Genomic DNA, 23,757 nt, shown 5'->3' with positions numbered 1-23,757 from the left:
GCTTGCTGATTCTCAAATATTACTTTGATCATTATATTCTCCAAAAAGAAAAAGTGAGATTTAACTTATAGCAAAGGACTACTTATACATTTTGATTTCTCATTAAACACCTTCAATCACCACATTATTTCTTTTTTCTTTTGTGTTTTCCCCTATGGTTTATTCCCTGCTGTATTTGATTTCAGTATCCTGTGTATTATATACACATTTATCTTAATTTGGCAAAGGTAGAGGAACAACAAAATGGCGAGACAAAGGACAAAGGGAAAACCAATGCAATAGCAATACTCACAAGAAAAGATGTAGGATATTCACATTACATCTTGTGAGGTGTATTGGGATGAAGTAAAAGTGTGAGAAAAATGAGGGAGGGCATAAAAAGTTCGACTTGTTAGATATTCACTACCTTACAATTACTGCAACCCCTTCTATATATCACCTTGACAATAAAATTTAATTTAAAAATAAGCTACATAAAATATAATTTCACGGTATTTCTATAGTAAATGATATGCTATGTGTATTAATTTTTTTAAAAAATGAACAATATTTGGCTTTTAATTTGAATTATTTTCCCCTGTCTTTGTCAGAGGATCATCAACTTGAATGCTATCAAACTATAAAAATTTTCAGAATATACTTGCCATTATTTTTTTAAAAAGCATTATTTTAGTATTGTCTCATATTAAATAGAAAATAGTTCAATTCTCTGGAAACTCCTAATTTTTAAAACTGAATATTTGTTAAGAGGACAGAATGTATGTGTTCTACTAACAACTCATTTTCAAATTCTGAGCATGCCATACCAGAGACATTTAAAACAGTGCCTGCATGCATTTTATTTAATTCTGCAATAGATGCAGTTTCCAATGGGGCATTACATATTTAAAGGTCAACAGAGAAACTAGCCACATTCTGGTAGAAGATAAAACTATGAAGTATCTGTAATAATTAATTCCTGTCGAGTAAACATTTGTTTATCATAGTAAGCTATTATTTCAATGACAATCAATCCCAACATTTTATGCAGTAAAGTCATTCTAACCCAACAGTTTCCACCTTGTAAGGTGCACCTTAAAATTCCCTAAATGCACAGCATGACTAGCTTATCAGTATTGTGAAAAAATTCTACACTTCTGCTAATGTTATGCCCTTTCTATTGTTGAAAGAACACTACACTAAACTTTGCTGCATCATTTTCCCTCAAGTGGTGATCTTAAGATCAGAAAACTTGAAAATATTATTTATAGATATATTTTCGTCTACCATAGATATTCAGAAGGCAAAGATCTGTATATTATGGTTCAAAGCCCACCCAGGCAGGAAGGTTCATTAGATTCTTATCTCCAATAAACTGCTCAGGAAAAGCCAGACACAAGTAGCACTGAGGTTCAAGTGGTAGAGCAGTATACTTGAGCAAAAATCAGGCTCAGGAAAAGTGCCCAGGCTCAGACGTGAAGCCCTAGGACACACAAAACAACAAAAACAAAATGAAAACAAACCCCAAACCTAGTATTTTTCTCATTGTATACAGAGGTATACAATTAAGGAAATTTCTTCCTTTGTTATGTACAGGCAGAAGAAAAAAGATTTCAAACAATATCTCTCTTCATACCATGTTACACTGAAGTCTCAAATATTGCTCTTTTACTAAATTTATAAATTAATAGCATCCATTTATTGTCAACTCTTTCTAGATTATTCACATTATCATGTTATACATGAACTTTTGGAATTATCTATTAACTAAGTCCTAATTACAACTCTCTTGAAAGAATATTCTAGACAAATAGAATGCCAGAATCATTTGTGAATTTGTAAATTAAAACTTCTAATTAAAAAGTATTTTATAGTATCCTATAGAATATGAAATTACAAGAAATAGATATTTATTTTAAATCTAAATTCTAATTTAGTAGGGTCTACAAAGTCCTACATTAGATAACTTTGCTGTTTCTCCAGGCTTAAGTTTTGTAATCCTTCATTATTTCTTTGGAATCCAACAGAATGATGCTAAATTTTTCAAATTTTTGGTTTGGAATCATGAACTATTTTGTATCTAGAAGTATTTTGTAATGAAGAGAGCATTCAAAACATGACTGAGGATGATATATGAGTTGCATTTCAATAGGAAACTTGACTTTTCAAAAAGTAATGACAAAATTAGCCCAAACTTCCAACTGTGAATTCCTTTCTTGTCCTTTCGTTTGTTTTACTGAGGCAAAATTGTACTACCTAGTCCAGGGAAGATATTACTATTTTATCCACTCTCTAATCTCCTGTATTAGAGTGCTAGAATTCCAGACTTGTATCACATTGCCCTGCCATAGTTTGTTGGTTTATTTAATCGAGAAACATACTAGTAATTCTGAACTTCTCCGATGATCTTATCCACTAGACTGACTGCTCAAACTGTTTCTGTACAATTTTCAAAGATGTTCTAACATTTGACACAGGATATGAACATTTTCAGATGCACCTGCAGGGGTCTCTGATTCATTCTTCCATGGATCCGATTCCTTTAATAATTATTACTTGGCTCTTTTACTATCTCTGGTCACTACCTATGTAATAGTCTCAAGTTTTTGGGGGGAAAGTTCACGTGACGACTTTCTAATATTAAAAATTATCAATTGATTCTAGTCTTACACAGGACATATTATCTATTATTTTCTAACTTTTCTACACATTGTGAGAGTTGTTTCATATGTGTGTTTGCACATATAAGTGCTTCTGTACGTGTGTAAATGTTTGTATGTATGTATGCAAAAACCTCAGCCTATTATTCAGCACTGTTGCTCATAACTAGTATCCCATCACTTGAGCCATTCATCCAATGCAGTTTTTGGCTGGTTAATTATAGGCAGTGTTGCAAAGACTGTTCTGCCGAAGCTGGATGCAAACTTAACTTTCCAGACTCTTTTACATTCTTAGTTTTTATTTTTTCAGGAGTATGGTTTTAAACTACAAACATTTTTGTGAATGTAAAGTCTGACTTGTAGCCTAGATTTTTAACTCAAGATTTCATACAAAGATAGATGAACATACACATTACATATCCTGAGTGTGTACTGCTAGAAATGTGATCTTAAGCCTGGTACTGGTGGCTCAAACCTATAACCCTAGTTACTCAGGAGGTTGAGATCTGAGGATTGCAGTTCAGATCAAGCACCAGTATGAAAGTTTTCTGAGGCACTTATCTCCAATTAACCACCAGAAAACTTGAATTGGCACTGTGGCTCAAATGGTAGAGCTCTAGCCTTGAGCTGAAGAGGGGAGAGACATCGCCCAGTCCCAGAGTTCAAGACCCACAACCATCAAAAAAAAAAAAAAAACTAAAAAAGAAAAAGAAATGTGATCTTATCCACCAGTTCATTGCTACTATATTTCCTGCTCTCTCAATATGGCTTTTTTTCCAGTTAAGTCCATGCTCTTATATCTGACTTGTTTTGGAACCAGAATTGCTCTTCTGTTCTACTTTTTACAAATTTGCATGATTAGCTACCATGATTTAGACCTAGTAGAAAACAAGAGTGGCCTCATCGTCCATGTTCCACTTAGTAGTAATGCTTTCCCTATATCACTCCCATAGATCTACATACTGGCCTTGGATTTTATTGTTTCAAAGTTATCTTATTGAAAGAGTCTTCTATAGTGTATTGAACCATTATACTTAAGCACAAAACTTCTTTTTCTCTTATTATTCCTATTGTTTTTCCTACTTCTAACTTATGTACACTTGGGAAATAATGCACAAAACAAACACTCACAAAAAATGTTTCTGAGAACATTCTTCCCACATAAAATTGGTCTTAATTACAGAGCACTTAAGAAATTTGAACTAAAGTAGTCCAGGATGTTTTTTTCATGTTTTTTATTGTAAAAATGGTTTAAAGAAGGGTTAGAGTTACATAAGAAAGTTAATGAGTACATTATCTATCAAGCATTGTTACCTCCTCTTTTGTTTTCCTCCTACAATCCTTTTCCTCCCCACAAACCCAACTCCCTTCTCCCCTCCTCAAGTTGTAAAGCTAATTTTCTACATAGTGCCTTGTACAACTCATTGATACAATAGGTCATACTGTATACTTGTTTAAGCATTTTGTTATTTCCCTTCCCCTCCCCACATTAGAAAAATGTATATGCAAGATGCAGGTCTCTGACAATAAATATAATGAAAACAGGGGTTATACCATGGAGGAAGAAAATAGAAGAGAAACAAAAATTCACATACTACATGTTAGATACTTTTAAAAAATAGCACGAACGAAAAAGCAAGTTGTGTCCCTATCTTGGGTTCCATTTCACTTAACATCATCTTATATGGCCATATGTACATGAATAAGGTTTCATAAGCCATGCAAATTCAATATTTTCTCGTTATAAAGTTATCTCTGAAACACATTTTACCTCATGTTCAAAGATATACTTGTGCTATTTCAATGAAGCCAGAAAATATTCATTTTACCTGGAGCAGCACCATAGATTGTTACTGGAAGTAAGTGGAAGGAACTGTTATTGCAAGTGAAAACTGATCCCAAGAGAGGAGTTGAACATAGGAAAATGACAAAGATCATGGTAATTTGTGCTGTCATTTTTACGGTACAAGAAAAGAATCCAAGGCCTGAAGGAAACTATGTTCCTGACTTTTTCAAGTGTGTCCTTTACTTATATAAACCTTGTCTGTAAACTTCTAGTTAAGAGTATAACAAAAGGAAACAATATGCCATTTTAAGGCCAACATAGAATAAAAGGAAATAAATTTGTTTTAAAAGTGTTCTCCTGCAAAGAAACAAAGTTATGAGAGTTTTAAAGAGACTTATGGACAGATATTTCACTCCTGAGATGATTCTCTTGTTGCAGGAGTCAGTTACCCAATTCTTTAGTCTGGTCCCGAGTTCTCCATAGCAATAAGGATTCCACAAAGCAGGATCCAGTGAGTACGATCAGCGAAAGGAGCCTCTTCTCAAACCAGTGCTTTAAGGATGGTCTCAAAGAAACATGTGTTTTTTTATTTCTTTGTTTGTTTGTTTAGTTTGTGCTGGTTTTGGGTCTTGAACCCAGAGGATGGATCCTGTCCCAGTACAGTTGTCTTTCCTGCCCAACTTCCCCCAAACCTAGTACTCTATTGCTTGAGCCTAAACTCCACTTCTGGCTTTTTTAGTGTTTAATCACAGATAAGAGTTAGACAGACTCTCCTGCCTGGGTTGTCTGAACTGAGATAGTAATAAATTCAAGTGACTTCAACTGTATGGACTTCTCCTTTGAACCAAGAAATATTAGATGAAGTTTATTATAAAGCTAATATTTGACAATTTTTAAAAGAAGAGAACATGTCCAGCTAAGAAACCATAAAAGAAGGTGCACTGAATCATTTTGGAATTATTTTTTTTACTTGGGAAGATTACTATTGCCTTTGTCATTCCTTTTGGGGAAACTTAAAGTCATATTTGCACTTTTTTGTTGGTCTTGGGTCTTTAACTCTGATACTGGGCCCTGTCCCTCAGTTCTTCAGCTCAAGTTGAGCACTCTGTCACTTTTGGTACAGCACCACTTCTGGGTTTTATGTGGTTAATTAAATATAAGAGTCTCATGGACTTTCCTGACCAGGCTGGTTTTGAACCACAATCTTGTGGTCTCAACTTTCTGAGTAGCTAGGATTACAGGTGTGAGCCACCAGCATCCGTCTTATATTTGCAATTATGTGCACTTATTGACACTATGTAGACAAAGAATGGAAATTTGAATCAAATGATGACATTGCAACTTTTCAGAAAAATCGAGGTAGCAATAAATTTATCCTCCTTTTCCATGTTGTTACATTAATGATTCATGTGTTAAGGGACTCTTACATTAGCATCCTCTGCTGTCTAGATTTGTTGACTTAATATCAGAAATTGTTCATAGAGAAATATAAAAGACTGTGATTTTTAGAAAGCAAAGGAGTTCAGGTATGAAAGTACAGCATAGAAGGATATACAACTTATCACACAGAGATTAAGAATTAGACTAATTACTACAATGCTAAAGGCAATGAGGAATAAGCCTTGTTGATGACTAGTTCTTTAATAACCAAAAATGGTTCCCTAGAACATTTTGTGGTATAACATAGTTATTATCATTTATTCCTTCCATCTGGAGTTATTCCTTCTCTTCTGTAAAAACTATTAATTAGCCTCTGCCTTTTTGGTGCCATGACTTACCAAAAAGATTTCCAAATCTCACTTATGCTACACTTCTAATTGTGATTAGCAGTGACCACTCAAAAGCCTGGAATCTTTGAATTTCCAGAATTAATCTTCACCTGACATCTAAGCACATTCCTGGCATTAATTGCCGTGAATTAATGATTAAAAGTTTTTTTTTTTCAAAATAGTATAATAATATAGGTAAAGTACAGGTATCAGTATGGAAGGAGCAATTATATATTCCAAGTATGAATTGTTTATTTTACATTTACTAACTAAATGTTTGTTGTTATTGTTGTTGGTTAAGTCAATTAGACAAATACCACATCAAGTCTCAATTTACTTAAAGGCACCAACATTTTAGTGTTCAAGAATATCACTCATCTTTAGAAAATGACTAGTCACAACAAAGTTTATATTTCAAATTTAAAAAATAAAAATTACACCCAGATTTGATGTGAATATTCTGTTTCCAGGAATACATTTATTCAGCAAACAGGGAAACAAAAAATAAGGGCTTGTCATATAGAAAGAAAGATGTAAAAGCATACTGTCTTTCCTTAAGATGATACATACATGCAAATCGTGTCATTTTTTCAAAGATCCTATAAAAATTCATGAGCGGATTTGTCATCAGAAGTGATAGGTAAGCAAAGTAACTGGAAAACTGTATTTGTAAATAGTGCTTTCAATATATGATGACCTTTTCAATAAATAAGCCTATAGATGATGATTTTGTATCTGTAACACACATCCAGTATTCAACATTTTAGACATACTCCCATTCTCTTACCTCAGTTCTTGATTAATATTCTTCTACTTTCATGATGTCAATTGCTACTAAAGTAACAAGGTGGGTTTTCTCTTGGTTTCTATATCCAATAAATTTTAGTATTTTGCAACGATGTATAAACTCATGGAGTTTTGACTTGGATGTGAAGTTTGAGGATACTCTATTCAGGGTATTAATTGGCCTGAAGCAGCCAGGAACCTATTGTGAATACACAGACACACGGTATACTAAGAATTAGGGAGTTGATCTCGGGGAAAGATAAAGGTCCAAGCAAGATCTTGAAGCTGAGATAAAGCAATGCAGCAAACATCAATCAACTATCATTACAAGGGAATGGAACTTATCTCTGATGTGTCTGGGTGGCAGCTGTGTGTGTGTGTGTGTGTGTGTGTGTGTGTGTGTGTGTGTGTGTGCATGTTTGTGTGTGTGTTTGTGTTTGTGTGTGTGTGTGTGTGTGTGTGTGTGTGTGTGTGTAGAGAATTTTAGTGTGGCTTCTATGTTTACAGTCCATAGAGCATTACTTGTTAAGGAGAAGGTGCCCTTACCAGAGCTCTGATACCACTGTCATCACTTTTTACTGCAAAAAACACTTGCTTAATCTCTAATTAAAAAGGGAAAAATAAACTAACATCTTACATGATTGTTTTGAAAATTGATTGGCAAATTGAAGGCCAAAGGGAGAAATTGGAGATTAATATAATCCTTTTCCTCTCTTCTGATTATTAAACTGCAATAGCTGTGATTTTCAGGAATTTCCTATAATATACTTACTGCTGAATTACTAATATGTTTAATAATATGAAACATATGATAGAGAACTAGATCAGGCAGCAAGCACAAAGAACCAGTGATAAGATCGACCTTTTGAGCAGGGTTGCCACATCTTTTAGGAATGCAATTCCTTCATATGCATTTCAAATTTTATGGCTTTCCCTGTGTGATTAAAAGGCAAGAAAGTACTGTAGAAACAAAAATTCCTGTTCAGCCAAGTAGAAAGTGCTCATGTTCCCATCCTCATGTTGCAAATTTCCATTTCATAAAGATTCTTTGTTAGAGTGCTTTCATTTAATATACTTCAGCACAGCATCCATCCCTGTTGGAGACATAAAAAAAAGATAATTTTATTTGAATATTATCTTATGTAAGTTAGTGTGTACCGGCATGATTTGTATAATTACAGAAGTTTGTAATAAATATAAGTAGGGATCTTGTCACAAATATAAAATATAATTAAAATCACATAAGACTAGAAGCCACAGAATTTTGTGCATGAAAACATACATTAGATTAGTTGCAGAATTTCTATTTTGAGACAGCCTTTTATTAAATTATAAAGCACTTTATTAAGGGTTGAAACATTTTATTGAAAAAAATACATTTCTTAGAGATATTTTTAATTCATATTTTAAGAAGAAAAATGGTCCCAAAGTAATTATTTTTTAAAAATTATTTTCCTGTTTCCATGTGATTAACCTCCAAATTAGAAATCCAGATATTTAATGTAATTTAAATTAAGCAAAAATATTTATTGAGTATAAGAACCTTCTGCTCTCTACATTCTTCACACTAACTTTACCAAATATGATGAGTCTGAAATAATCAGTCTCTTTGTGACCTGTGTTGATATTATTTACAATGTGATCAAAATGTTTAAAAAGTAGTAATTATTTTAGCTTAATTGCTCTGAAGAGACAATAAATGATATAATCAAAGGCTAAAAATGATTAGACTTAAATTTAGAATTTAGGAAATATTTTTGACCACACTGCTTACTGGATCCTTTGCAACAACCTCATGAGATAATTTATATTGATGAAGCAAAAATCCCAGAGGTTAGACATTTACGAATACAAAAAACGTGTCATTCTGAATATGTAGAACTACATATCAAAAATAGAAATTTTAGCTTTTAAATACCTGAATATACTAATACATTTAATTGCAGGGTAAGTACTTGTTGTGAAAGGAGATAAAATTGCATTTATTTTGAAAGTAAACCTAAGTATTCATTTGAATGAAAGACCATGTTTAAACATCACTCATTCAAGAAACAAGATGTACAGTTAGTTGTTTTTCATGCCAATTATGATGTCTAAAGTAACTAGATTAGTAAACTTAAATCATTGCTTCATAGGGAAATAGAAATTTAGTTTCCTAAAATTCATGACTATAACTTTTTCTCAATTACTAAAAAACTGTTTTGTGTATTTTTCATGGGATCTTCTTTGATATATTTTTGTTCATTAAGTTAAATAATTGACCAATAACAATATAAAATATGCATGAACAAAGTTTATCTAACACAAGTATTTTATTCCCCAGATATATCAATGGCTCTCTTAAAAAATACTAGGTATTTTGTTAATGGTTATTAATTGTCAGAAGTGGCAATACCATAATATGTTTAAAGCATTTGATTATACACTCTGCCTCTATTTTCTTTTCATTACTTCTTCTTCCAAAGATCTTCTGTATTTCCCATAAAGTTTCATCTTTATATTTGCACATATAATCTAATTTGGGAAAAAAATGAGCTAAACTGCAATTAATTCAAGTTGTATAGTGGATTAACAGGATGAACAAAAACTTGAATATTTTTGTTAACTTCTGAATTGAGCTATCATTATTATTATGTTTAGGTTTAGGATCCCAGATAGAATTAGAATTAGGATTAGTGAAATAGGTTCAATGCAGGATGCAACAATGATACTTAGAAGACCCTATGTTGAAAATGAACTTTACACCATGGGGAACGAGGAGTAAGGGAGGTGGAGTAGTAGGAGAACAACAAAGAAGTGTTTAACAATGCCCAACAAGAAATATACCCATTACCTTACTCGTGTAACTAATTTGACTTTAAAGCATCTTTACAATAAAATAAAATTTAAAAAAATAATAAAGATGGGTGTCAGTGGCTCACGCTTGTAATCTTTGCTACGCAGGAGGCTGATGTCTGAGGATTGGAGTTCAAAGCAGCCCAGGCAGGAAAGTCTGTGAGGCTCATATCTCCAATAAACCACTAGAAAACCATAAGTGGCGCTGTGGCTCAAGTGGAAAATGGCTTGCCTTGATCTGAAGAGTGGAGGGAGAGCGCCCAATGCTAGAATTTAGGCCCCATGACTGAACAAAAAATAAAAAAAAAAATAGAAAGATAAAGAAAAAGAAAACCTGACAGGAAATAGAAAAACACTTAAAAATGTAGGCTCAAAATGCAAGTAAAATTTAGACCTACATGTTGAGCAAGAGAATAAAAGTGCAATAGAAGCTTGCTATTAACATTATGATTTGGTTATATGTAGGTTTAGGATTAGGCAAGGTGTTCCAGTTAGATTTGGGGTTAGCATGAGAAAAAGATGTAAGATATAAAAAGATGTAAAACAGTAACATATTTTAAGAAGAATGAATGGCATCAAGGTTAGAATGAATGAAAACCAGTGTCTGTATTACTTTAAACATTCAGACATAATTTGGCTTAAAGGGTGAATTACATTTTTTTCTCGTTAGGTTTAGGGAAGGATACGCTTTAGTGTAAAATTTAGTTTTCCAATAAGAAGTAGAAGCAAAAAAAATGTGTGATTGAATAGAATCTAGACAATTTTCCTTACAGTAACTATTTGGGGTTAAATTAGATTGTGATTAGGATTAGGTGTCTGGTTAAAGGGGGTTGAGAATAGGATAAAGAAATTGTTTAAACTAGTTTCTCGTGCCTATTATCCTAGCTAATCAGAAAGCTGTTTTCTGAGGATTGCAGTTCAAAGCTTGCCGGGGCAGAAAGTCCATGAGACTTTTATCTCCAATTAACCACCAGAAAACTCAAAAGTGGTGCTGTGGCTCAAGTGGTAAAGTGCACACCTAGAGCTAAAAAACTCAGGGATCATGACCTAGAGCTCAGGGATCATGCCCAGGCCCAGAGTTCAGGCCCCACTTTCGACAAAAAGAAAAAGAAAACAAATGTTTTAAATGTTAAGTAAATCTGAACTTATTTTAGGTTGTAGGAATTCAGGAAAAGCTTGGATAGTGGAAGTACAATGTATTTCATAATATCAGGATTTGAGATCAATGGATATAATGATTCTTGTTAAGGAACAAGATAGATTCAGAGTTAAGAGTGATAAAATCTATAGCGTTTAGGAAAACCTTCAATTTATTTCAAGAATTACAGGTGGAATTTCAGTAAGGATAACACAAAACAACATTTTTCATAAATTTTAGAAGTAAGATAACATTAGTGTCAAGGATATGGTTAGGATTCTAGACATGATTGGGATTAGAGTGAAGGAGAAAAAATGAGTCAAATTGAAGGTAAATTTTAGAATAATCTTGTCAGGAATTAGCATGAATGTGAACTAGAGTATTGATATTAATATTAAAATCTACTTGCAATTAGGGTTATGGTTATTCTCAATGTTCTAGTTAAGATTAAGTTTAGGGTTAGAAAATGACTAAGATATTGGAAAAAAATTGAAACCTACTGGAAGGCTTATTTGAATCAAGTTAGGATGAGTGAAAACTAGTGTACTTGTGTTAGTGTTAGTATTGACATATAATTTGGATTAACATTAGGGTCAGTATTTTGTTCTGATTATGAATAGTGTTATGAATAGGAAAGTTTTTAGTATAATATTCAGTTTTCACTAACAAGTGGAAGCAAAAATATGAGATTGAACAGTAACTAGAGCATTATCATTATATTTATTTCTCAGTGATCATTCTCGTAATGATTAATGAGAGTTTTCCAGCCAGGTTTAGGTTGAGAGTTAGAGTTAATTAATGGAATAGATGGTAAGTAAATCTGAAAGTGTTTTAGGGCACAGGGGTTCAGGAAAAGGTAGGATCATTGGAAACTACAGTATTTTTCCTGATAAGAGAATGTGAGGACAAATAATATAAAGGTTCATGTTAGGGAACAAGATAACTTCAGAGGAAGAGTTAGAAAATTTATGGGAATTAGGGCAAACTGAAACTCATTTCCAGAGTGCAAACTGGAGTATTCATTAGAATGAATAAAAACAGAGTATTTTTCTTAAACATTAGAATTGGACTATCATTAGGGTGAAAGTTAGGTTTCAGTTCCAGCTGGAGTTAGTGTTAGCATTAGGGAAATGGAAAGTTTAGGGTCAAACTGAAAGTAAATCTTCGAATAACAAGCCTAGTTAGAATTAGGATGAATGTGAAGTAAGAAACTGCTAATAATTATTAAGATTAGGGGATGGTTAGTGTGAGGGTTAGCCTCAATATTCCAGTTAGGGTTAGGGTTACAAAAATGGCAAGATAATGAGAAAAACTACAAACTATTTGAGAGATGAGTTGAATCAAAGTTAGGATGAATAAAAACTAATGTATTTGTATGGCTTTTAGAATCCAGAGGCTATTAGTTCTAGGGCTAGGGTTGCTTGTCTAGTTCAGGTTAGACTTAGGCTTAGGGAAGGGTAAGCTTTAAGGTAAAACTGAGTTTTCTGCTAACACTTTCAAGTAAAATAAGTTTGAAACTTAACAAAAACTCAAGAGTTTTCCTAAGTTTCCTATTCAGGGTTCAATAGGGTTAAATTTAGTGTTAGGTTTCTAGTAAGGTTTAGATATATAGTTAGGGTTAGGAACTAGAGTAGATTTTAAGTAAACCTGCAACTTCTTTTTGGAGACAGAGGAGTTCAGAAAAAGTTAAGATCAGTGGAAACTATGATAGTTTTCATGATATGAAGATTCGAGCTTAATGATTCATAATAGGGAACGATTTCAGAGTCCAAGTTAGGGAATCTGTAGGATTTGTAGCAAAGTGCAAATAAATCATTTCAAAGACAATGAGAATCTGTTAGGATATATTTTCCATTAATTTTAGGATTGGGTTACTATTATCATCAAGGTTGCTCTTAGGGTTCTGTCCAAGATTTGAGTTAGGATTAGGGAAATGGAAGATTGAGAACTTGAGTGACTGACTTCCTTGTGTATGTATATGCTCAATTCTAAGGCTTGAACACAAGGATTGGGTTCTGCCCCTGAGCTTTTTGCTGTAGTCTAGCATTTTACCACTTGAGCCATGAGTCCACTCCAGCTTTCTTTGGCAGTGAATTGGAGATGAGCGTCTCACAGACGTTCCTATCTAAGCTGACATTGAACTGAGATCCCCAGATCTCTGCTTTCTGATTAAAGGTAGGATTAAAGATACCAGAGCCCAGGAAAGTGCCTGAATTTTACTGATTGTTTGTACTTTTGTTCGAGATTGAGACTTGAATTCAATATCTGACAGCTTTGCTCACTAAGTAGCACTCTGCCACTTGAGCCATATCTCCAAAAATGATTATTTTAAATAGCTGAAAATCATTAAATTTTCTTCAGTGATATGTATCATTAGTGTTGTTTTAAAACTTATCCTAACAAAAAAGACTTATAGACCCGGGGGTTGATCTGAGCAAATTCTCCTTCTTTGCTTCTAATTGCATAACAGTTTAGGGACATGATTTTTTAATTATTATTTTAAGTAGCATAGGAATTATCACTAAACAGATCATTTTATGCGTACAATATACCTAGATCAATGCCAACCCTTTCAATATTCTCATCCACCCCTCATCTATGCACTTCTTCCTTCACTCTTCTCAATATTGTAGGATATTTATGGATTCCTCTCTGCATTTTCCCCCTTTTCTCCTGTTCATTCTCCTACCTTTTAAACCTTCACGCCTCTTTTGACTACCCACTACCATATGATCCAACAACTCTACTCCTGGTCATTTACCGGAAAGATTACAAACCAGGATATAGTAAAGGTTTCAGCCCAACCATTCTTATTGAATCTGCCCAGATAACCCTCAAGAGAAAAATTAATCAAAAAATGTAATACACACACACACACACACACACACACAAACACACACACACAAACACAAACACACACAGACACATACAAGAAATTCTACTTAACCATCAGAAAGAATATTTTTAACATTTGTATCTCTCATTTCTCAATTCATCTGCCTGGTATCCCACTGTCGTCGGATAGTCCCTGTACTGCAGTCACAGAAATATGCAAACTGATGTAAAAGATTTCCCGGGTTATGGGCTAGCCATAATTTCCTGAATATGAGTTCTCTGCTCATTCTCTTTGTTTATTCATTCATTTGAGTAGTGATTATACAGATTCATTTGTACCATTGGCTACACAGAAAAGAGATGAACCATTTGTATATATATATATATATATATATATATATATACACATATATACATACATACATGGATATACATACTTACATGGACATGTGCACACATATGGATATATATTAAATACTTGAGTACATTTTATGTTTTCAAGAATTATAGAGCTAACAAAAATCACATGCATTTTCCTTTTCAATTTTTTCAAAACCTAAATAACTTTGTCTCTTTTGAATAGCTAATTTTAAAGAGAATGTCACCATCTCGGATCTGTCAGTCACCTTGAAATTAGATGTTCAAATAGGATAAAGTTATTTAGGCTTTTTGGTGGAAGGGTTCTATTCAGGGATTTTCTGCTTGCTAGACAGGACTCTGGTTGTATAGCATCAAGAAGCTCAACTACTTATACCATACTTCTAGTCCATTTAATTACTTGAGGTCTTGAACTTTTTGTCTGGGTCTGATCTTAGATTGACTGAGACATTGCTACCTATCCCTCCCACATAATTAGCTAGGATTACAGATGTGAACCACTATGGAAAGCTCATTTGTTGAGATGGCTGTCTTGGCATTTTTTTCTCTGGCCTGGACTCAGACCATGATCCTTGTCATCTCTGCTTCCCAATCAGCAGTTATTATACATGTGGGCTACTATACTTGGTATACATGACACCTTCTGTTTTATAAAAGGGGTTTTTACTGTAAAATATAGTATAGAGGGGTTATAGATACATGAGCGAGGTAATGAGTAAATTTTCTATCAAGCATTGTTACCTCCTCCTTTGTTTTCCCCTACCCTTTCTTCCCTCCCACCTCCACAACCACACTCCCCCTCTCCTCCCTTCCCTGCTTCCCCGCCCATATTGTAAATTTCCTTTTTCAACATAGTGTCTTGTGCATCTCATTGTTACAACGGGTCAGCCTGCCCTATTTAAACATTTTGTTTTTTCCCTTCCCCTCCCCAAGCTAGAGAAGGGTGTATACAAGATGCAGGGCACCAATATTAAATACAGTTTAAACAGGGGTTAAACCATGGGGGGAGGAACATAAAAAGAAAAAAAACCATGGTAGACTATAAACTCTATCTTGGGGTTTATTTCGCTTAACATCATCTTATCTGGTTGTATGTACATAGCTTTTGAACTTGTATGCTTGTCTGAGACATATAAAAGTTATTGCACGTAAGGGAAACCATAGGACCTATGTTTCTTTGGGTTTGGCTTACTTCACTTGATATAATTTTTCCAAGACTCCAGTTAGAGCTCCCCTATGATCCAGCAATCCCATTTTTGGCATTTGCCCAAATGTTCAAAAAGAAGACCATATTAATCTAACAGCACAACTATGTTTATTGCAACATTATTTACCATAGCTATGATATGGAACCAACCCAGATGCCCCTCAGTAGATGAATGGATCAAGAAAATGTGATACACACACACACACACACACACACACACACACACACACACACACACACACACACACACACACACACCATGGAATTCTATGCCTCAGTCAGAGAGAATGACATCGCCCCATTTGCTAGGAAATGGAAAGACGCGGAAACAATTTTATTAAGTGAAATAAACGAGGCTCAAATAACCATTGGACCCATGGTTAACCTCACTTGCAGTAAGTAGTACATGGTACCATATAACATTATAAGAGAATGTTATGTGAAATGAACCCCAAGATAGGGACACAAATCTTTTTTTTTTATTCCATGAGATTCTTATCTCTATATTATCCCCCAAATAAAATTCGAGGGAGAGCTGTGGTTCAAATACAGAGCACCATGCTTGAGGGAAAAAGCTTAAGTGAGAAGGTAAGGTATTGAGTTTAAAGCATAATATCAGCACTAAAAAAAGTGATTTGTTTTCCTTGAGGTTTTTATATTGCTCAGAATATAATCAACGTTGTATTTATGTTCAGCATTACTATTAAAATCGCTATACTTATTGATATTATTATTTATTTTCTTAAGTTTTACTTACACATTAATATCCAATAATGATAAGAGATGATTACTGTTTCACAAGTTTTTATGGCAGTTGATGAGAGGTGCATACAAGGAATTTAGACTGACAATAGATGTTTGAAAGCTCTTCACATAAATAAATGATGGCTGAAGAAGCTGTGGACATTGATGAAATAAAACAAAGAAACCAGCAAGGAAAGAAAAGGTATGATTCTGGAAAGCACACAATTTTGGAAGAAAAAAAAAACAGAAGGAAAATATGTAGCTTTTGGTAAGATCTTTGTAACCCACTTACACATTTGATTCCTTATTTCTAGTGGAAGGCATTTCAGTTAGCCTTGTTTTACAAAGTTAAACATGATTGAATTTAATATTAACTGGCCTCTGTCTCAGGTAAGCAATAAGCCAGGTGCCAGGGGCTCATGTCTATAATTCTAGCTACTCAGAGGGCTCAGATCTCTAGATCTAGTTCAAAGCCAGGTTGGAGAGGAAAGTTGGTGAGACATTTCTGTTCAACTAACCACGAGAAAACTGGAAGAGGCATTGTGGCTCAAAGTGGCAACCCAATCGTGAGTAGTAAATCTCAGAGACAGAACCCACGTCCTGAGTTCAAGCTCTCTGAAATTATTTTTAAAATACTTGTTATCAGGATTTCTTTAACTTGTCTAGAAGAATGTTTTAAACTTAGGGTTTTTATTTCATGTTGTCAGCATTGATTTTTAAGATGTGCAGAGAAAAATTATTTATAGTCAGAAATGTTTTGTATTGCTTTGTATTACACATTGCCTCTACACACAGAGATCAGCTGGAAAGCAGATGGCCAAATCCTGGCTGTTGGCAATGAAGATGGATATGTATTTCTTGTAGCAAAGAAAAAACTTATGAATTAGTAGCCTTTATATATAACACCTTAATAGTAAAAACAACAATATTATTATTACTATTATTATTTTTTGTCAGTTGTGGGGCTTGAACTCTAGGTCTGGGCATTGTCCCTCAACTCTTCAGCTCAAGACTAGCACTCTACCACTTGAGCAACAGTGACACTTCACATTTTCTGAACTTTTATTTGGATATAAAGATCTCACAGACTTTTCTGCCCTGGATGGATTTGAACAGTTCTCAGTCTCCTTAGTCTCTAGGCCCAGCAATAAAATTATTTTGAAAAAGAAAAATCCCACGATTGTATACTTAAAAAAATCACAATCTGGCAAGTGTATCTATAACATTGTTGTATCAAGTAACCATAGGCAGCACTCATTTTTACATCTCACTGTGTACTTTCCAATGCCAGGTAATATTTCATTAATTTATGTTAATTTTTCCTAACAAAGTTCACTATGAATTCCCAACAGCACAATTTTCTAGAGAGTATAAAAATTCTTCAACATATTTATTTCAACGAACAGCAATTTGCACTTGTTTTTTTTTTTTAATTTTGCCAGAGCTGGGGCTTGAAATCAGGGTCTATGCACTCTCCCTGAACTTCTTTTGCTCAAGACTAGCACACTATCAATTGAGTCACAGCACCACTTCCAGTTTTTCTGCTTACGTCATACTTAGGAATCAAATCAAGTGCTTCTTGCATGTAAGGCCAGCACTCTACCAGTAAACACATTCCCAGTCATTGGGTCTTTTGTTGTTTTTGTTTTAAGATAGCATTTACCGATATGTCCGTCTGAAGGCTTAAAACTTAGGCTGGCCTACAAACATTGACTGCCATATTCAGCTCATGATTCTTTGTGAGTGAATACTCTTTTCAGATATAGGAAGAGTTATTCTGTCTTTCTTTGACTAGATGGATTTTGCATTCAGCAATTTTAATCACATTTCTTGTCCTGGTATTTTTCCCCTTCTAGATCAAAAGAAATATTTCAGGTTCTGAACTTGTAGCTGATCTCTACCATCCAACAACATCACATTCTTGTGAATAGCACAAGAATGGCCTCATGAGCATAGCAGCCAGCTGAAGTTCAGCTATCTGATGGCCTTGGGCTCCAACAATGTAATCATTTCTGTGCACAGACTGAAAACTGTCATAAGTAATTTTGATTTATTCCATTCTGTTCTCAGCTACTTGCCATCCTCAGCTTTGTATGTTTTAAATTCTGTTAAATTTTAATTACTATTTCCAGCCATTCTCAAAAGTAACATATATGTCTTACTTTAAAACTCATTAAAACATGAAAAAATGTTAACATAGTTGCTTTCCACCTGTGGCTCATATTTTAAAACCTAGCTATTTTAGAGGTCAAAAACTGAGAATTCGGGTTTAAAGCAGCCCATGCAGTAAATCCGAGATATTTCTCCAATTAAGAAAACAAAATTCACTTGGAGTTGATTCTGGTGCAGGGTGATATATAAGGATCTAGCTTTAGTTTTCTACAAGTAGTTAACCAATGTTACCAGCACCATTTACTGAAGAGGCTGCCTTTCTTCCATTCTATTTTTTAGCTCCCTTATCGAAGATTAGATGGCTATAGGTCTGTAGGTTCATTTCTGGGTTTTCAATTCTATTCCATTGGTCCTGAGGTCTGTTCTTTTGCCAGTATGAAGCTGTTTTGATTACTATGGCTTTATAGTAGAGTTTGAAATTTGGTATTGATATTCCTCCAGCAGTGTACTTTCCATTGAGGAGCGTTTTTGCTACTTGGGGTCTTTTATTGTTCCATATGAATTTTTGGATTGCCTCTTCTATTTCCTTGAAGAATGAGGTTGGAATTTTGATGGGTTTCGCTTTGAATTTGTAAGTAGCCTTGGGAAGTATTGCCATTTTCACGATGTTAATCTTTCCAATCCAGGAGCATGGGAGTTTTTGCCATTTTCTAAGTTCTGTTTTGATTTCCTTTTTCAAGATTTTAAAGTTTTCATCATAGAGGTCCTTCACTTCTTTGGTTAAGTTAATTCCTAGGTATTTTATTTGTTGTGGGGCTATTACAAATGGAGTTGCTTTCCTAATTTCAGCCACACTTTTCTCATTGTTGGCATACAGAAAAGCCATTGACTTTGGGGGAATAATTTTATACCCTGCTACTTTGCCAAAGTTTTGAATCAGCTTGAGTAATTTGGGAGTGGAGTCTATGGGATTCTTTAAACACATGTCAAAGCTTACACTCTGAAAACATTAGAGGATGGAATAGGAGAAACCCTAGTTTTCCTTGGCTAAGGCTGAAATTTTCTGTATAGAGACCCAGAAACACAAAAACATCAAGGAAAGTTTGGACAAATGGGATTGCATGAAGTTGCAGAGCTTCTTTATGGCAAAGGACATAGCTAGCAAGATCAACAGAAAGTGTACGGATTGGGAGAAGATCTTCATTAGCCATACAACAGACAAGGGTCTCATATCTAAAATATAATTGGAACTCAAAAAATTAAATCCCCCAACAACAAATCCTCAAAGAAACAACTGCCCAATAAAAAAGTGGCCTAAAGACTTAAAGAGAAACTTCTCTGAAGAAGAAAGAAGTGTGGCAAATAACACATGAAGAAATGCTCAGCCTCCCTAGAGGTTGCATAACAGAAATGCAAATCAAGCCACCATTGAGATACCACCTCACCCGAGTTAGAATGGTAAAAATCAAGAACTCTAATAACAACAGACGCTGGAGGGGATGTGGACAGAAGGGAACCTTACTTCATTGTTGGTGGGAATGTAAACTTGTTCAACCACTTTGGAAAGCAGTATGGAGGTTCCTCAAAAGACTTCACATATTGCTCCCCTATGACCCAGCACTCCCACTTTTGGGCATTTACCCAAATGTTTACAAACAAGACCACACTAAAGCTACCAGCGCAACTATGTTTATTGCAGCAGTATTTACCATAGCTAAGATATGGAACCAACCCAGATGCCCCTCAGTTGATGAATGGAACAAGAATATGTGGTCTATATACACAATGGAATTCTATGCCTCCATCAGAAAGAATGACATTTCCCCATTTGTTAGGAAATGGAAAGGCTTGGAAAAAATTATATTAAGTGAAGTAAGCCAAGCCCAAAGAAACAGAGGTCCCATGGTTTTCCTTATTTCCAATATCTATTATATGTATGAGTCAAGTAGAAAAGGTCAGATAATGTGATGTTAGGAAAATGAACCTTAAGATATGTACTTAAATGTGTTTTTTTTTCTTTCATGCATTTGTTTCTAACGCATTTATATGATTATTTCTTTGTTGTTTTTTATGTCCCTCCCCCATAGTATAACCCCTGCTTTCACTGTATTTGATGTCGGTATATCTTGTGGAGGGGAAGGGATAAAACAAGTCGTTTAAATAAGGATACAGGTGGACCCGTTGCAACAATGGGAAATACAAGTTTTCATGTCGAAAATGAACTTTACAACTTCGGTGGGGTGTTTAGGATTGGGTGGGAGGGTAGGGGGAGGCTGGGAAGGGATGTGAATGGTAAACAAATAGGAGGCTGCAATGCTTGATAAGAAATGTGCTTATTATCTTGCCCATGTAATTGTAACCCCTCTGTACTGTATGTTCACAATAAAAAAATAAAAAAGTAATGTAAAAAAAAAAAAAAGAAACCAAAATCCAGAAGTGGAGATGTGGCTCACGTTGTATAGTGTCACCTTTGAGCAAAAAGACCAAGCAAGAATAATAGGTCTAATTCTATCTCCATTATTTACTCAAGGAAAACACACAGACTCAGACACAGACACAGACACAGACACACACACACACACACACACACACACACACAATCTACGTTTTCCTAGACTCCCCCTACTGAGCAGTATACAATGCCATTAACTTAATGTATGTTTTCTCCAAATTATTATGGTAAGGATTTAACTACATTTGTATTTATGATAATGTTTGTTTTGTACTATTTGATTTACAATTTTGTGTACTTATGTGTGAGAACAGTGTTTTGTGAAGAATAAATAGAAATCAATGTTTCAGTAAATAAGTAGGTGACAGGTAGACTGAAAGATGCAGATTGAAGCACTTGAAATTTTATTTCTCTAAGTTTAAATATATATGCATATGTATGTATTTAAAATTTCTGGCAAGATTTTATTTCTATTAACAATGGTCTATTTGTTACATTATATAAATTTAACATATTGTATGTTTCATCGTAGATTAATATTTATAGAATTTCTTTCCTTTGGAGACCAGGTTTTGCAGTGTAGACCAGGCTTTCTTCATCTGCTTATTCTCCTGTGTCAGGTTCCTAATTATTGGCTGGTATTACCATATGGTAAGATAGTACCATGCCCAGTTATATTATTTACATTTTGTGCAGTATAATATTACTGTGAGCAGCTTTAAGCCAAATATCTTCATGAGTATTAATGAATTTCTTGCAAATATGTTATAAATAGAGTTGCTGAGTGAAGCCAATTATAGTAGGCATGCCTGTACTCCCAGTACCCAGGAGGATTGTAAGTTTAGGAGCAGCCTGTGCTACATAGGAAGTCCCTTTTAAAACAAAAAAATCAGGTGAGCTTCGAAGAGGGAATATATTGTTAAGCGGGGGGTAGGAACACACAAAATTTAGTGTGTGTATGTGTGTGTGTGTGTGTGTGTGTGTGTACTTGTGCTGGTCCTAGGGCTTGAACTCAGGGCCTGGGCAATGTTTCTGAGGCTTATGCTCCAGTCTAGCACTCTACCACTTGAACCAAACTCCACCTCAAGCTTTTTTAGAGATCATTGGAGATGAGTCTGATCCACTTTCCTGTCCAGACTTAAAACCTTGATCCTCTTTTCTCATCCTCTTTTGTAAGTATGATTACTGGCATGTTGTATTACTGTTAAGTAACAGTAAACATCATGCCAGTTTATACTCCTTCCAGCAGTGTTTGAGTGTTGCACACACACCTAAGATAAAACCCACTCCATGTTTGATGACAACCAGGTCTCATAATCCCATAAGATATGTATTGTTATGCTCACTTTACCTGTAAAGAATTTGAGATCCAGAGAGTTTCATTAATTTTGAGTCCCCATCTTGTATACAGTGGAGAATGTATTCAAGCCCAACTAGTTCTGTTTATTTCAGAAAACATGGAGTCATCATGTGGTCTAGTAAACACGTGTTCTATTGAGTATTGCTCTTTGCAAGTATAGTTCTGTGCCTGACAGATTATCTTTCTCTTTCTTTAGCTGCACCCACTTTCATAAGCTCTGGAAAGCACAAGTGATGAGAAGAGCCATTTTTGAAGGAGAAATTTATAAGGGGTTTGACCTTGGTATCACATACATATTAGTATGACCTCCCATTTGAGTTATGACTCCAGCACTAAATTTCTGTTTTTTCTTTTGTATTATTATTATAAATGTGAATTACACAGAGGTTGCAGTCATATAAGTCAGGTATGGATATATTTCTTTTTGAAAGGTCAGTCCTTCCCTTGCTCTATCAATTTTTCTCACTAGTTTGGTTTTTTTAACTTCCTTCTTCTTCTTCATCTTCTTCTTCTATTATCATTATCATTATTATTATTATTATTATTATTATTATTATTATTATGCTGTAAAGGGTTTAGTTACAATCTTGTGGTAATGATTTTTTTTTGTTTTAGTCCGTAATGAAGCTTGAATCCAGGGCCTGGACTCTCTCTCTGAGCTCTTTTGCTGAATAATGGCACTCAAATTGAGCCATAGCTCTAATTCACTGAATGCATTTCTTTTGGACAATGTTAACCTTTCACTTTATCTTTTTCCGTTTTCCCGTCCTTCCAAAAAAACAAATTACATAGGTCATTTTCAACATAGTACCAATTGAATAGCAGTGTTACACATATTCATTCCTTGTCCCTCCTTTTCTATGACCCCTTTAACTTCTGAAAGAGAGATAAATGTAAAAAAAATGGCAAAAATGAAAGAAAATAAATATCTTGTTTCTTTTTCCTGGTCACTGGTTATTTTTGAGAGCGTGTGTGTGTGTGTGTGTGTGTGTGTGTGTGTGTGTGTGTGAATACTTGAATACTGGGGCTTGAATTCAGGGAGCTGACCTTTAGCTTTTGTAATCAAGAGTAAGAGTCTACTACTTGAACCAAACTTCCATGTCTTGATTTTAAATGGTTAATCAGAGATCAAAGTTTCACTGGTTTTTCCTAACTAGTCTAACTTCAATTCACTTTCCTCAGATCTCAGATTTCTAAATAGCTAGAGTTACAGGTGTGAGCCACCGGTGGTGATTGGCCTACCTTCTTTTTGTTATGTAGTTGAAATGTAAAAGATAGTTGCAACCATAATAAAAAAGGAAATCAATTTAACTTTCCCAGCTTCATTAACTTTTAATATTTTGTCACATTTGATACATACAGAAAAACATTTTTTGTAAATGCTCCTGCAATTTGGTTTTCATATCGGTATTTTCCTCATGATGAACTTGATTTTATAGCTTTTTACTTACTAAATATTGATGAGAATATGTTCAGAGGGCATTGATGATATTTTGTTGGCTTTCATACGGAAATGTTACAAGCTAATACTTGCACACGCAAGACCCCGATGATATATCCACATTCTTAGCCAGAAGACAGTAGTGCCTGTTACAAATAATCTAGATCTGACAAAACCCTGACTCAGGCCTTGTTACCACCTTCATAAATGTCCTCTTAGTGTGCAATCCTGACTCTCCAGTGACCATGACAGAGCCCTGCTGCACGTTCTCATGA

Source organism: Dipodomys spectabilis, unplaced genomic scaffold (genome assembly GCF_019054845.1).
Source record: "Dipodomys spectabilis isolate Male_0828 unplaced genomic scaffold, ASM1905484v1 ptg000435l, whole genome shotgun sequence".
NCBI lineage: Eukaryota > Metazoa > Chordata > Mammalia > Rodentia > Heteromyidae > Dipodomys > Dipodomys spectabilis.
Note: the sequence above shows the minus strand (reverse complement) of the source record.